Genomic DNA, 15463 nt, shown 5'->3' with positions numbered 1-15463 from the left:
ACTGTTTAGCTCTGCTGTCCTGAAACTCACTTTGTAGACCAGGCTGGCCTCGAACTCACAGAGATCTGCTTGCTTCTGTCTCTCAAGTGCTGGAATTAAGGTGTGCACCACCACTGCCTGGCTTTGATTTTTAATTTTTATTTTATATTATGTACAAATGTTTTGTCTCCTTGTGTGGAAATAGGTCTTTTCATATTCAAGTAGTTATTATCCAATCAACACTATAGAAAAGTGAATGTAACAAAATTGACCCTGAAATTAAAGATCCCTCTTTTATTCTGTATGTATTTGTGGTATGGAGGCCAGAGTTTGTATCAAGTACTTTTGATCATTCTCCAACTTATAAATCGAGGCAGGGCCTCCCATCTGAGCTTGCACACACATCCTAAATCAAGTAATAAAATAATCATTTACAGTAAGTAGGATTAAACCCAGAGGTTTAGATGAAAACTGCCGGGTTGGAGAGAGAGCACAGTGGTTAGCTCCCCCTGCTCTTCCAGAGGACCCCAGTTTTGTTCCCAGCCCGAGACCTGTAACTCCAGCTCCAGAGTGTTTTGACCCCCTCATCTGGCCGCCGCCAGATCCTACACAGGTGTGCATACATGGACACAGACACACATGTTCACATAAATAAGAACAAAATAAACCTTGAGTGAAAAGTAGGTGTGACGCTTATGTGTTTGAGAGCTGTTCTTTGTCCTTCCTTTTCAATCTGTCAGACTCCCTGTAGCACTTCCTGTAGAACACCAGTGACAGGCTTCCTTGGCTTCCGTTTGTCTGTCTGGGGGAAAACAAACTGAAATGAATAACAACAAAAAGGTCCTGAGTGCTTTCTTCATTGATCTTCATTTTATCTGAGGCAGGGTCTCTCACTGAAGTCAGAGCTTGTGGTTCAGGTGGTGTAGCTAGCCAGTGTGCATGGGGGATCCCCTGACTCGGCCTCCCAAGCACTGGGGTTCCAGGTAGACGGCCACCCTTGCCCAACATTTCTGCAGTGCTGAGGATCTGAACTCTAAATCTTGCTCCAGCATAGTGTGCAGATGACAAGTTTTCGTCGATTTAGAGTTACCTGGAAAGAGGGAACCTCAGTAGAGAAATTGATTAATGATTAATGCGGGAGGACCCTGTCCACTCAGGGCGCTGCCATCCCTAGTCAGGTGGTCCTGAGTTTAGTAAGAAATCCAGCTGAGCAAACCACGAGGAGCAAGCAAATCAGCAGTACTCCTCCATGGCCTCTGCTTTGGTTTCTTCCTTGAATTCCTTCCCTGACTTCCCTCCGTGATAGAGCCCTGCGAGTTGGAAGATGAAATAAAACTTTTCCTTCTCAAACTTATTTGTTTGCTTTATTTATTTATTTAACTTATGTGTTTTGTATGTGTGTATTTATTCTCCCTTCCTTCCTTCCTTCCTTCCTTTCTTTCTTTCTTTCTTTCTTTCTTTCTTTCTTTCTTTCTTTCTCTGTGTAGCGCTGGCTGTCTTGTCACTTGTAGACCAGGCTGGCCTTAGAACTCAGTCTGCCTCTGCCTCCCGAGCGCTACCCCTGCCTGGCTCAAGTTGTTTTTTGTCAGTGTTTTATCAGAGTCATGGAAAGCAAACTAGGACCTGGCCCCGATAATGTTTCTGATCTGCATGACCTGGTAAGTGCAGTTGCCATCAGCTGAGACAGAGAATACAGCAGCAAGGTCGTGAAATGTTAGTTTTAGGTGTCTGGCGTGAGTTGTCCTGAAAGTGTCTGGGAGTCAAACGAGATGTGTGCACTTGGGTCCTGAAATTACAGGTGCTTATGGCCACAGCGGGCTTCTTCATAGGTCCTGAGGGTTTGAGCTCCAGTCTCTATGCTGGTGTGGCAAGCAATGCCTCAGCCCTGTCTTGGTACTGTTTTTAAAGACAATAGTAAGCTATGATTTAGTAAATTAGTATCTAATGTGTTTTTTTAGACAAACACTTATGGGCTAAAATGGGAGCTCCTGGCTGGGCAGTAACCACAGTATTGCCCCACTTTTGATGCTTCTTGACCATTCCAGCAGTGTCAAAATAATTGTCAGAAACTTAGTTAATGTCATGTGCATGGTTAGACTGACATTATATTTTATATGCATGAATGCTATACAGTTCTGCCTGGGGGGACATGCTATTTAAAATTAGTGTCTCTGCCTCCCAAGTGCTGGGATTTAAAGCGTGGGCCACCACCACCACCACCACCACCACTTGGCCATTGCTTACTTTTCTTGTCCTGGGGGCAGGGGACCCAGGGTGGCATGCATGCTAGGCAAATACTGGACCTTTGAGTTTCAAGCCCAGCCTTCCTTTTGTGTACTGGTAAGGGCCTCCAAAAGGTGTTTCGGAGCCGGGCGGTGGTGGCGCACGCCTTTAATCCCAGCACTCGGGAGGCAGAGGCAGGCGGATCTCTGTGAGTTCGAGACCAGCCTGGTCTACAAGAGCTAGTTCCAGGACAGGCTCCAAAACCACAGAGAAACCCTGTCTCGAAAAACAAAAACAAAAAAAAAAAAAAAACAAAAGGTGTTTCGGTACAGCAACTGCAACAGTTTCTCTTTTACACCGAAACATTTGAAATAGTAAAGTAAAATCAAAGTGCACAGTGAAAAAATCTCTTAACTCCTGGTTTGGGTACTGTGATTTTTTTTTGAGCCATTCAATTACTGTGTTTCAATAAGCAACAGAGGCCAGCCAAGCTGTAGCCCTGGGAGGGCGTTTGTTTGTATCCAAGAGGCGGTTGATGCTGACTCTACCCCAGGCCTCCAGAGATGGCTGTGTTAGGAGCACTGGCTACTCCTTCCAAAGATCTGGTTGGTTCCTAGCACCAACATGGCAGTTCACACCAACCTGAAAATCCGGTTCCGGGTGATCCAATGTCCCCCTCCAGCTTCTGTGGGTACAGACTTCCATGCCCACAAAGTGCACATAATACATAAAATAATAAAATTTTGAAAAAAAGCCTCTACCCCAAAGATTTCAGTGTGAAGGTGTTTGTCTATAAATCCAGTTTTCTGTTTGTGAAATTGTTTATGAGAAGTTTCGTCATGAGAGACGTATTGTTATAGTTGCCCCGTTACACATAAGAAGATCCAGTGAAAACAATTTATTAAAAATTTGCATAATTTTTTCCAAGTTTTATTTCAGAGAGAAGATAATGGGAAATGCTTTAACTTTAAATGGTTGGATGGTCTTCATCGGTGATGGTGGAATTTTGCCTTTAAAAAAAAATGTAATTCAGTTGAGGGTGGTGGCAGTGCACGCCTTTAATCCCAGCACTTGGGAGGCAGAGGCAGGCAGATCTCTGGGAGTTTGAGGCCAGCCTGGTCTACAAAATAAGTTGCAGGACAGCCAGGGCTGTTACACAGAGAAACCCTGTCTTGGTGGGGGTGCGTGGGGGAGTAACACAAGGAAAACAAACTTAACAAAACTGCATGGGTGCCGCGAAGCGACCGAACCGTGTGTGGCTGCGGAGGCGCATTGTGTCCCACTCCGCAGTAACTGATGAGATTAAATGGAATGATTGATTTCTGCTCCGTTCTTGATGCACATTTATGAGCAGTTGCTTTGACACCTTAGCAGGATGTCAAAGGTCGTAACTTTCTTTCTTTGGGAGAATGGGAGCTTTCAGTTGCTGATCCCGGCAACTGCGCCCTGGACCTTTTGCCTCTTCTGTCTTGCATAGAATTGCTGATAAATCTCATAAATCAGCAGGAGAGAGCCTTTTTCTTCTAAGGCATCTCAGAATGGTTGAGGACCAGAAGAACCCAGGAAGAGATAATGTACGCTTCTTTTGGATTTTGAAAAAACAACAACAAAAAAACTTTGGATGGGAAATAGTCCATTAGAGTGCGCTAGCCTGTGTCAAATGTGATTTTTATCTGTATTGTCAAATTTTATTTAAAGCACTCTGCTTAGAATAAATTAGAACATGTAACCTATGTTAGACATACATGTTCATTTTTCTATTTTCCTATAAAAGCCAAATATCTGTGACATGGGCCGGAATGGGAAAGGGGTAGGAAGCTGGACGTTGATCTGCATATCATGTAATTTATGTTGTTTCAGTGGCTGGGTTTTCTACATTTAAAAAAAGGATTAAAAAATCGTGTGTGTGTGTGTGTGTGTGTGTGTGTGTGTGTGTGTGGTGTCACAGTGGATTTGTGGAAGGCAGGGGACACCTTTGAGGACTCAGGTCTCTGCTTCCACCATGTGAGTTCTGGAGACCTGAGGTCACTCGATGTGGTGGCAACTCCCCTTACTTGCCAACACCACCTCCTGTACCCCCCACCACCCCAAGTTTCTGCTCTTCAAAATATTGGCTATCCAATAGCTACAGCCATTGGTTTTAGTTTGGTTGAGTTTTACCACAGCCACTATACCAGTTTGTATCTAATGATGTCAGGCGGGAAAGTCCATCAGAGAGTGAGCAGTTGTGTTTGCCGCGCGCGTGTGTGTGTGTGTGTGTGTGTGAATTTTAGTTGCCTTTGAGTGTTGTGGCAACAGGTCTGTGTCCATGGTCCTCAGTTGTGCATATGTGTATATACTTCTGTTACGTATCTTTCTGTAAAATGATGCTTCTGTACTCCGTGGTGACTCATAAGAAATTCTCATAACTAAGATGTGACTGCTAGCTGGTTTAGTGGAGGTCGTGAATTCAGAACCACAGTGGTCAGCACGGTGAGAGCTGTCTAAAAACCTAATATGCATAGAAAAGAAAGGCGAAGGCCTGTAGCCATCATTGCCGCCCTCCTCTGACCCAACGCTCATTGGACTTTCTCTGCTTACTCCTCCTCCTCCTTCTTCCTCCCTTTCTCTTCCTCCTCCTTCCTTTCCCCCTTCTCCTCTTTTCTTTCCCTTTCCTTCCTCTTTCTATCCTCTTCTTCCTTCCTCGTTCGTTCATGGTTTTTCCTTCCTCCCAAGGCCCTTAATTGTGCAAGCGTTTCAGCTCTTGTGTAGGCCTAGGAATCAGAATTCCCCGTCTGTTGCTACTGGCTGGTTGTCTGTGGCTCTCCCTCCATCTTCTACCACCAAGCGCCGACTCTGCCACTTGTCAAGGCTTTGGTGACTGAACTCTCCCACTGCTGCCACCCAGCACCCTGGCAGCACTCCGCAGCTCTGCCTGGGTGGCAGCCACCTGCAGCAGCCGCTTCTAGCTGCTCATGGTCTCTGCCACTGCTACTGTTTCCTTCACACTTCTAGCCCAGCCCACTCTCCCAAAGTATGAGAGAGGAGACCAGCTGAGAGATGCCTTTTATTGAGCCTAATGTCGCAGCGTCAGAGAGGCAGCTATCTTACCAAGAGAGCCAAATATCCTGCTTGTGCAGCCCAATGGAAGGGATTTGCGCCGGTCTTAGCAAACCTCTTATGCAAATGAGGGTTTGTGTTTACACCAATCACAGCATTGCCCCCTGTGTGCCAGTCACAGCAGTCTCTGTTGGGCCTGTCACTAGGGGGTGAGTTTTCTCTCTGACTTGGGCAGAAATATTTGCAAGGTCATCTAGAGTTCACTAGTGCTTATGATAGCAAAAATTTTATATGAACTGTTTGAAGCAGTCGTGGCTGACACTAGCAGTGAATTTTTTTTAAAACAAATTTTAACAGTGCTTACCACCTGCCCAAGGCCCATGTAGATTATTTAGGGAAAAAAAAAGATTGAATTGTGTTATTGGAGGTCAGAGCTTCTTAGAACCTGACTTCAAGATAGCTTCCATGCTGTGAAGTTACTACAAAATCCTGTTAAAGTCCTTTTTGTGTTTTGAAACCTCTGTAGTTACCTCCCACTTCTGCCCCCAGCCAGCTAAAGGCTAACTTCCTTTTGAGTCTTAGGGGTTAGGTATGTAAGGAAATAGTTCTATACCTGGTAGAGGAATTGCTCTGCTGTTCTTAAACACTTAAATGGTGTATTACAGAAAACTTAGTTTTGAGTAACAAAACAATGGGATATTATGATTAATTAAACATTTTTAGATTTATTTATTTGTTTGTTTGTTTTTGTTTCATTTTTCAGACAGGGTTTGTAGGCAGAAGTTTCTGTCCAGCAAGCTGCTTTCCAAATAACCAACACAGAGACTTAATATTAATTATAAATGCTCGGCTGATAGCTCAGGCTTGTTACTAGCTCTTACATTTAAATTAACCCATATTTCTTATCTACCCTCTGCCATGTTGCTCATGGCTCGTTACCTTCTTTTCTACACAATCTGCTTCATGGGCATCTGGCTGGCATCCCCTGACTCTGCCCTTCTTCTTCCCATCATCCTCTCTGCCTTGAAAATCCTAGTTCTCAGCCAATCAGCTTTTTATTAAACTAATTTGAGTGACAAATCCTTACATTGTACAAAAGGATTATTCCACAGTACAGGGTTTCTTCGTGTAACCACCCTGGCTGTCTGGAACTCACTCTGTAGTCCAGGCTGGCCTTCAAATCACAGAGCTCTGCCTGCCTCTCCCTCCCAAGCACTGGAATTAAAGGTGTGCCCCACCACCGCCTGGACTTCTATTTTTTAATTATATATATATATATATATATATATATATATATATATATGTATGGGTATGTGCATGTGTGAGTGCAGGTCCCCACAGAGTCCAGAAGAGGGTGTCAGATCTCCTGGAGCTGGAGTTACAGCCAGTTGTGAGGTACCCAATATTGAATGCTGTGAACTGAACTCAGGTCCTCTACAAAGACAATACAATCTCTTCATTACTGAGCCGTCTTCCCAGTCCTAATTGATATACAATTTTTTCTGGAGAATCTGTTGATTTTTCAGTACTGAGTTATGTATGGTAACTGAGTTTCAAAGAAAATGCTACAGCATAGTCTTATCTACATGATAGCTTTTGTATCTTTATCTGGCGATGTGTGTGTGTGTGCGTGTGTGTGTGTGTGTGTGTGTGTGTGTGTGTGTGTGGTTATCTGCCCGTCTCATCACAAAGGCTCCCTTTTAGCTCTCCTGCCCTGGGAATTAGTGATTAGCAGCAGAGCAAGGAGGAGCCCCTGCATTCCTGGCCGAACCTCTCCCTGATCTTTTGGCTTAAGGGTTAGCCCTTGCATGTTGGAGCTGATGTTCTGTTTGTTCCCCACTGACCTTCCATGCTCAGGGCTGTAGGATGGATCCTCCATCCTCCTTTGGACCCTGGATGTTGTGATCCCAAATCAAAGGCCTTTATCTCCTCCTAAGGGAAGGGGGATTAAGAACTTCCTGTTGCCTTTTCAAACACTGAAGGGCCTGTGTGGGCCTGGTGTGGGCCTGAGGTCACTTATAAAGGCTTGAGATGCCCTCTGGTTCCCTGTCAACTCAGAGCTCTTGCTTTTAGGAAAGGGGGCTCGCAACTTTCCATGAACAGAGTTCCTGAGAGTTTAATGCCTCTGTTTATAAAGTCAGTGAATCAATCAACTCACAGGGGGATTATCTCGGGGAAATGTTCTTGTCTTTGAAGGCAAATGCAAAATAACCCGATTAACCTGGAAATTCAGATTGCCTTTCTTTGGGGGTTTACACTAGTCATGGTAAGGCACTAATTCATCAAGCAGAATGCAAACTAAGGGTCAACCCTGAGATCCCTAGGTGAAATTTTGATTCTGTGTGCCACCCGTCTTTGTGGCCTTTAGAAATCATATCACTGCATTGTACCCTCTTCTTTCTTTGGGCCCCCTTCTGGATACCATTCACGGAGAATTTTCATCAGTTCTTAACACTTTGTATTTTTATTTCAGGGGAGGGCTTTGTGTACATGGGTGTGGGGTTGTGCACGTGTCTGTGTGTGAAGGCCAGAGAGAGATAAAGCCGGAGGTCTACATTATCTTTTGAGACAAGGTCTCTCACTGACCCTGGAGTTCCCTAACTCAGCTAGACGGGCTGGCTAGTGAGCCCTAGCGGCCTTCCTGTGTCCACTTTCTTAGCTCTGGGACATTGCCTTGCCTGGCTTTTCCTTGGGTGCTGGGGATCGAACTTAGGTCCTCATGTTTGTGCAGTGAGCACTTAGCCGACTGAGCATGTCGCCATTGCCTGTTCTTATGATTCTTTCGCTTCTGTTCTCTTGAGCAACACACTCCATGCTCTCCCAAGAGTATAAACTGATTACCACTGGCCTGCAGCCGTGGGAAATTCTGCTTCCCAGTCCTCTGCCCTCTAACTTAGTGCCCATCACAGAATGGTTGAGAAACTGCTGTTATATCCGACTCCAAAGTGTTGGTATATTTCCGGATGTCTCTGAATGGCCAGGTCCATTGTTGATCATTTGCTTGGCAGAAGATGAGGTCTCATTAAGCCATATGAACAATTTACATGAAGCTATGAAAAGTACATGGCACCAAGCTGGGTAGCCCAGCTATATGCACAGCTGGTCCTGAATGCCATTTTATCTGTATCAACATCATAATCATTTAGACACCAGTCCTGGGGCTGTGAGGACTAAACCTGGGTATAATTATCATGATTTGAATGATATTGATAAAGATACATGTATCTGTGTACAGTGTGGCAGTCTTGCTGTTGATCAGGGAAGTCGGTTTTATGGTCTTTTCAGCCTCCATCTTTCATTGAATATGAAATCTTTTGTATGGTGTTAATTATAAGCCATCAAAGAAGCAGTCAAGCTGTTTGGCTCTCTCCACTGCTAGCGACACCATGAAAACCCGACCAGTTAACCTTCCGCCGCACAGGTGACTGTGGCCCTCCGTGGCAGGTGAAATAGGAGCTTCGCATTTTTTTAACTCCACTCCTGTAAGCTATACACTGTGGGATTTGGCTTATTAAACACATCGTGGCATTTTCTGTGCGCCTGTGGCCCACGGTCCTCTGCTTTAATGTTTCTGAGCAAAAGACTGCATCGACTTTAGCAAAGAAAACTCTAAAAAGGAGGCTGGAGCGACGACCCGGCTGATAAACAACTCACTGTGCAAGCCTGAGGGGCCGGGTTCAATCCCCAGGACCCGGCTAAAGTGCTGGGTAAGCACACAGGCCTGCCTGTGGTGCAAGCATGCAGGAGATGGGGTCTTTTGAGCAGGCTGACTAACAAGCTTGCAGAAACCGTAAGCTCCAGGTTCAGCAGGTGGAAGTCATACAGGATACACCCGGTGTGAACCTTGAACCTCACATATGTGCATATATGAGCAGGTGCACCTGCACATATGCAAATACCACACACACAAACACACACACAAACACATGTTTTCACAAAAAGAGCTATGATAGTATTAAATGAATTTGTCCTGTTGTGACAAATTTTCAGAAGTCAATTAATTCTTTTTAACAGGTCGTCTGTAATACACACACACACACAGATATATATATATATATATATATATATATACATATATATGTCTGTCTCTTTGTATATTTATATGTGTTTAACTTTTTTTTCTGTTCAAGTTAAATTGCCTTGCGTCTAGATTGGTATGATAGCTCATGTCTATAATCCCAGCTACAGGAGTCTGAAGGAAGGAGGTCACAGACCCTGACTTCCCACAGTGACGGACAGATATCTGGAAGTGTAAACTGAAATAAACCCCTTCCTCTGTGGTGTTTTATCAGAGCAATGCAATAGAAACCCTAACGAAGACAAGCTCTCAGTGAGGGCAGCCTATGTTTCACTGAGAGCTTGGCAATTTGCTATTGGTTTTTTTTTTCTGTTCTTCTTTTCTTTCTTTCTTTCTTTCTTCTTTTTTTTTTTATTGCAGCTCTGGTTTGAGTCCATCCCTAATTTATACTTTGATTTTCCCTGGTGGACTGACACACCCAAGATGGAAACCCAACCTCTTCAGGGCCCAGACAAGGGCTGTCCCCAGCAATGCCTCTGGTCTCTTCCCGGCCAGTCCGTGCACTGGGGCCGGAAGCATGGCTTTTCTTTTCAGTTCAGTGGCCCTGGTTGTTCCAGTGGGGCTTGGGGATGTGGCCATCCACGTAGAAGTTCCTGGTGACCTTAGGAAGAGCAAACTCGACTCCATCCAGCTCAGGGGTCAGCACAGTCTGGCAGCCCAGTCTTGAGTACTCCTGGAGCAATGGGGCCATGTCCAACATATCGTCCTCCCTCTCCTCGGGAGGAGGCAGGAGATCAGGTGGGTCTCACTCACATACACATGGCAGGTGGAACATGCCAGGGAGACCTCGCAGGCCCCTTCCAGGTCCACCCCTGGCGCTGGGCCAGGTGAAGAACATTGTCCCCAACTCTGCCCCTCACGTGGATCCACTGGCCAGAGAGGTCCACAAAGACCACGTTGGCCCTGGGGACAGACAGGGTGCAGGTGCTGAACCGAGGCCGACCGATGGCCAAGTGGCTACTCTTGGGGTTTTGCTTTGGCTTCCTTCCTTGGCCAACAGTTTGGCATGTTTTGCAGTTTTCTTCTTGTATCTCTTACTGTGCTGTTTCTTCAGAACAGTGTGCTGGCTTCCGTGTTGCTTGACATATGGAGTGACAATTCCTTTGATCTCGGGTGCTTTGGTCCCGGTTCTTACCGTCTTGTTTCAGAGTTTTCTTTCTTTAATAATAAACTTATTTTTGCTTTATGTGCATTGGTGTTTTGCCTGCATGGATGTCTGTGATGGTGTCAGATCCCCTGGAACTGGAGTTACGGTCAGTTGTGTGCTGCCGTGGGATTCTGGGAATTGAACCCAGGTCCTCTGAAAGAGCAGCCAATGCTCTACTGCATATTGGTGGACATCATCTTTGGAGAGACTGAAAAGTCGGCAGGTTCTGATGGCTCTCTTGTTTCCCAGCTGTGGAGGCACAGTAGTATCTGCCAGTCCAAGGGTCTCTCTCTCTCTCTCTCTCTCTCTCTCTCTCTCTCTCTCTCTCTGTTGTTTTGTTTTTAACAAACCCCAAGTTGAGAGCTCTCAGATTGGCATCTAAGATGCAGCCTGAACAGATGTGGCTTATTCTCTCTCGCTCTCCTTGGCCTATAGCAGCAGGAATGCCCCTTCTCCACAGCAGGCATAGTCCGCTGTGTGTGGCTCAAGACAGTTTACTTTATGGGAAAACCTTATTGTGTTCTCGCTGTGGATTTGGACCACACCTCTCCACCCAGAGCATCAGCAGCTACTTCTGTGACTTCTCGTGGAAAGTGTGGGGTTTGTGTTCATCCATTTCAAAGAGCTAGACCTTGTTTTTAATCATTTGTGTATTTGTCATATATATGTGTGTGTCATATATGCATATATATGTATACACACACACACATATATATATCATTAAGTAGCCCTACCTGACCTGTAACTCACAGAAATATGCTTCTGCCTTCATCACACTGGAATTAAAGGTGTGCACCGTCATGTCTGGTATCAACTTTTTAATTTATGTAATACACTTTGAAGTTATATTGTAGGACAGGTATCTAGTTATATGGAGTAGAAAATAAAACCAGAGGTTTTATACTCTGAGGAAACTGTGTTATATGTGAAACGGCAGGATTCTGTCCATCTATCATATATCCACCTGTCCGTCCATCCATCCGTCTGTCCGTCCATCCATCCATCCATCCATCCACTATAATCTCTTCTCCAACTTTTTATCAGTCCATCATCCATCCACCCATTTATCAATATTATCATCCATCCATCCATGCATCTATCCATCCATCCATCTATCCATTCATCCATCCATCCATCCATCCATTATCCATCTACCCATCCATCTATCTACCTAACTATCCAGCCATCTATCCATTACTAGTTATCAACTACCTACCCAGCCATTTACTATTTATCTACCCATTCATCCTCCACCCATTCATCTGTCAATCCATCAACTGTTCCTATCTACCCATTATCTATCCATTCATTTTTCCGTCCATCTACTCACCCATCCACCCACCAGTCATCCATCTCTCCTCTGTCTGTCTGTCTGTCTGTCTGTCTATCTATCTATTATCTATCTATCTATCTATCTATCTAAAAATAGAGAACAACCCTGTGAAATCTATCAAGAAAGGGTTTAATGGATTGCAGCTCCTGAGTAGGTGTTTAAAGTCATTGAGAATAACCATCTCTGAAAGCAAAAACGGTCCAAACCAGAAATACTTCTGTGGTGAGTTTGCGATTTTTCTTATTTAGAATGTCCACATGGACAAAGTTGCTAAGTGACACAGGTTTGGTTACAAAGGCCGCGCTCTAATGCATTCTTGAGTCTTCCGTCTGTGACTAGTGCACTGTGTAAAACTGTGTGGAATGCTCTTCCTGCACAGTTGAGCTATTAAGCAGAACTAATTCTTTATGGAATAACAACAAGGCCTAAGAAAGGCATCTCTCCGCTCGGGCAGTAGAAGGCAGTCGCTTGGCAAACTGCTGAAGGCCAGTGGTCTGGGAAGGACAAAGCCAGAGGACTTTTTTCTCTTCCCCCGGAATTCACGGGAGCCACACAAGACGACAGCTTTGAAGCCGGTTACTGTGGCTTACTGTGCATATTTTTTTCTATACGGTTTCCTGCTTGTTTTTGCCAGCAGAGGGGCCAGGAATAATCACTTGATAAATGCGTTAGCATGTGCCCTACGCTCTGTGGCCACACACTGCTCCTGGGAGACAGATAATCTGAGAAGAAGAAAATCCCACTTGGGGCTGCCTTTCAAAGAGAGATCAGATTTTACTGCCAAACTAACAGGATTCTGTCTGGATTATGGGAGTGCCATATGGAGACTGATTATGTGAGGTGGGTTTTGTTTTTTTTAACTCAGGAATAAAAAGTGGTTGGAAGGCAAAGTGATCAGTTACTGCGTTACCAGCTCTAGGGAAGGAAGCTGTCACACCAATGGTCATGTTATGACAGTTTTATGATTATAGAAGACTTATTTACCTGTCACTTTCATCGAAAATGCTTGTGTGTGAGGTATGTGTGCAGGTGTGCTGCTTGTTCACATGGCACGTGTGTGTGAGCACATGTGTGGGTGTGGGTGAGTCTAGAAGCCCAAGGCTGGTGTCAGGGTCTTTCCTCCTTACACATTGAGGCAGGCTCTCGGAATTGAACCTAGAGCTCGCTGATAAGACCCAGTCTGCTCTGGGGATTCCCTGTCTGCCTCCGAGCATGGGAACTACTCCTGTGTGAACCCCCGTGCCCTCGTGGCATTGATGTGGATTCTAGACATTGGATCTTTGCTCCTCAGAATTGATGCGTGTATAGTGTGGGTGTATATGCGCGCATGTGTGTGTGCGTGACACGCATATGCAAGGGCATGTTCATGACGATCAGAGGACAGCTTTGTGGCGTTTTCTCCTCTCCCCTTTACGTGCGCTCCGGGAATGGAAATGAGGCCATCTGTGTCTTGAGCAAGTGATTTCTGCACACTGCACCATCCTATGCCCCGCCCTATGCTCTTCTGTCTTCTTTCTCGTTTTACTGAGTTGTGTGGCTTGTCTTGTCTTCAAATCATTCCCTAAATTTTAATTAAGACAAACTTCCTCACGGAGAGTCAGATATCCAACCCTGCCTCCTCATGGTTTGAGAAGGTGCCCTGCTTCCCACTGCTCCCTAATTTCTGGTGATCTCTTTAGGGTGAAGGCAGCAAGTGCCAGCTAAGGAGCCTGTACTTCTGCTCAGGAGGGACTGCTGGGAATGCTCAGCAGTCTTGGTCAAACACAAGTTCCACAAGCCTGTAGCTGAGTTGTTCAGGTCCATGTCTTAAGCTGAGGCAGTGGCTCCATCTGTGAAGAAGACTTGGGTTTGACCCCTAGAACCCACATAAGAAGCTGGGTGTTGCGACATGCACTTGCAATCCCAGTGCTAGGAAGGAAGGAAGGTGGCTCTCTGGGGCTTGCTGGTGGCCAGTCAGCCTCTTTGGTGAGCCAGATTTTCAACAATGTTAAGCCTGGCCTGGTGGAACCTGAGTCGGAGTGAGTGTGGGAGACTGGAGATTGGCTTAGAATTCCAGTGGCTGACTTCAGTCTGCAAGAAGCTCTGGGTTGGCAGCCTCTACAGATGGCGTCACCAGAACTGTGTCTCCCTCCACCACAGTGTGTCCTTGTGGGTGGCACTGGGGGGTCGAGTCTTTAGGTATACTGACAAACCGTATGTGACGCAACTCCTGGGCTTCTCAGCAGTGGTGGCTGCTCCTTCAGTGTTTGCACAGGAGGGACTGAAATCCGGACTTCCTTCCTCAGGAGCGTGAATACATTTCTAGCAGGCAAGATAAACTTTGTCTAATGAGTGTATGTGTGTGTGCTACTACAGAGACAATTTTCATTTAGGCCTCTTGTACTCCTCGAGATAATTATCATGTGTGCATTAGGCTACTTGTATGTACTCTGTAGACAGATCCTTATGTGGATTCTTTCTAGATCTACATACCTAAAGATACAGGATAGATGGGTGAGCAGATCTATTGACCGATCAGCAGATGAGTATATAGGGGAGAACACAGCTGTGTTTTGTGTGTTTGTCACGTGTCTTTAGAGTGCTGTTAGTAGCTGTGTTGTTATTAGTCTTGAACACAAGCACCTTTACCCACTGAATTACCTTGCTGGCCCACGAGTCAGCTTTTAAAACCTGTGTGTGCTGGGTGTAGTGGTACACACCTTTGATTCTAGAATTTGGGGGGGGGAGTTGCAGGTGGACCCCTGAGTTCAAGACCATACTGGTCTACAGAGCAAATCACAGGCCAACCAGGGCTACAGAGAGACCTTGTCTCAAAACAAATGAAAACAGAATAAAACCTGTGTGCTGTTGTCCCACTGACTACGTGACTTTTGTCCTTAGAACTGCGTTGAGGGATTGGAGGGTGCTGCCGTGGTTAAGAGCGCTGGCTGCTCTTCCAGACGACCTGGGTTCGGTTCCACAGGGCAATTTACAGCTGTCTGTTAACTCTGATCCCAGGGGATCCAGTGTCCTTTCTTGGCCTCAGCAGGTACTATACACACACGGTATTCAGGCAAACACTCATACACATAAAAATAAGTAAAACCTCAAAAAGTGTTAAAGTGTCATAAAAAATTAAACAAAAATCTTTTCCATAAAAAAAGACATGAATCTTTTTGAAATTTACTTTCAGTTAATATACAATATTTGGTGTATGTGCTACAAGTACATGTTGATTGTGTGTGTACGTGGCATGTATTGTGTACATGTGGATGGACGCCAGAGGGCAATATTGAGTGGCTTCCTCTATTGCTCTCTACCCTTCTTTGTCATATGTGTGTGCGTGCGTTTGAGTATGCAGATGCCAGTGTTTAGAGGCCAGAGATTGACTTCAAATGTCTTCTTTATGAATCTCTATTTGTTGAGACAGGGTCTCATGCTGAACTGGCTGTTTTGTGTAGACTGCCGTCCAGCAGGCCTCCAGAATGTTCTGCCTTCACCTCCCAGTGTTAGGGTTACAGGTCTGTGCAGGTAACCTTGCCTAGCTTTTTACTGGGGTGCTGGGGATCCCAACTCAGGCCTGAATACTTGTACAGCAAATACTTTACCCACTGAGTCATTTTCCCAACACCCTCTCCCCAGTTTTTTTTTTTTACAGCTACCAAATATTTTTTATACCTTTCAT

General features: G+C 45.2%; 1 protein-coding gene and 1 pseudogene across 1 annotated transcript in view; one reads left to right on the top strand and one right to left on the bottom strand.

The window, feature by feature from the left end:
* Window positions 1–15463, top strand: part of Prtg (protogenin) — a 108886-nt gene that overhangs the window by 12595 nt on the left and 80828 nt on the right. The window lies entirely within an intron of this gene.
* On the bottom strand, window positions 9855–11268 carry LOC121465939 (annotated as a pseudogene).

The sequence above is a fragment of the Microtus oregoni genome, unplaced genomic scaffold (genome assembly GCF_018167655.1).
Source record: "Microtus oregoni isolate MIOR12 unplaced genomic scaffold, Mior012 000032F_ref0000030, whole genome shotgun sequence".
Taxonomy (NCBI): Eukaryota; Metazoa; Chordata; class Mammalia; order Rodentia; family Cricetidae; genus Microtus; species Microtus oregoni.
Note: the sequence above shows the minus strand (reverse complement) of the source record. Positions and strands in the feature narration are given on the sequence as shown.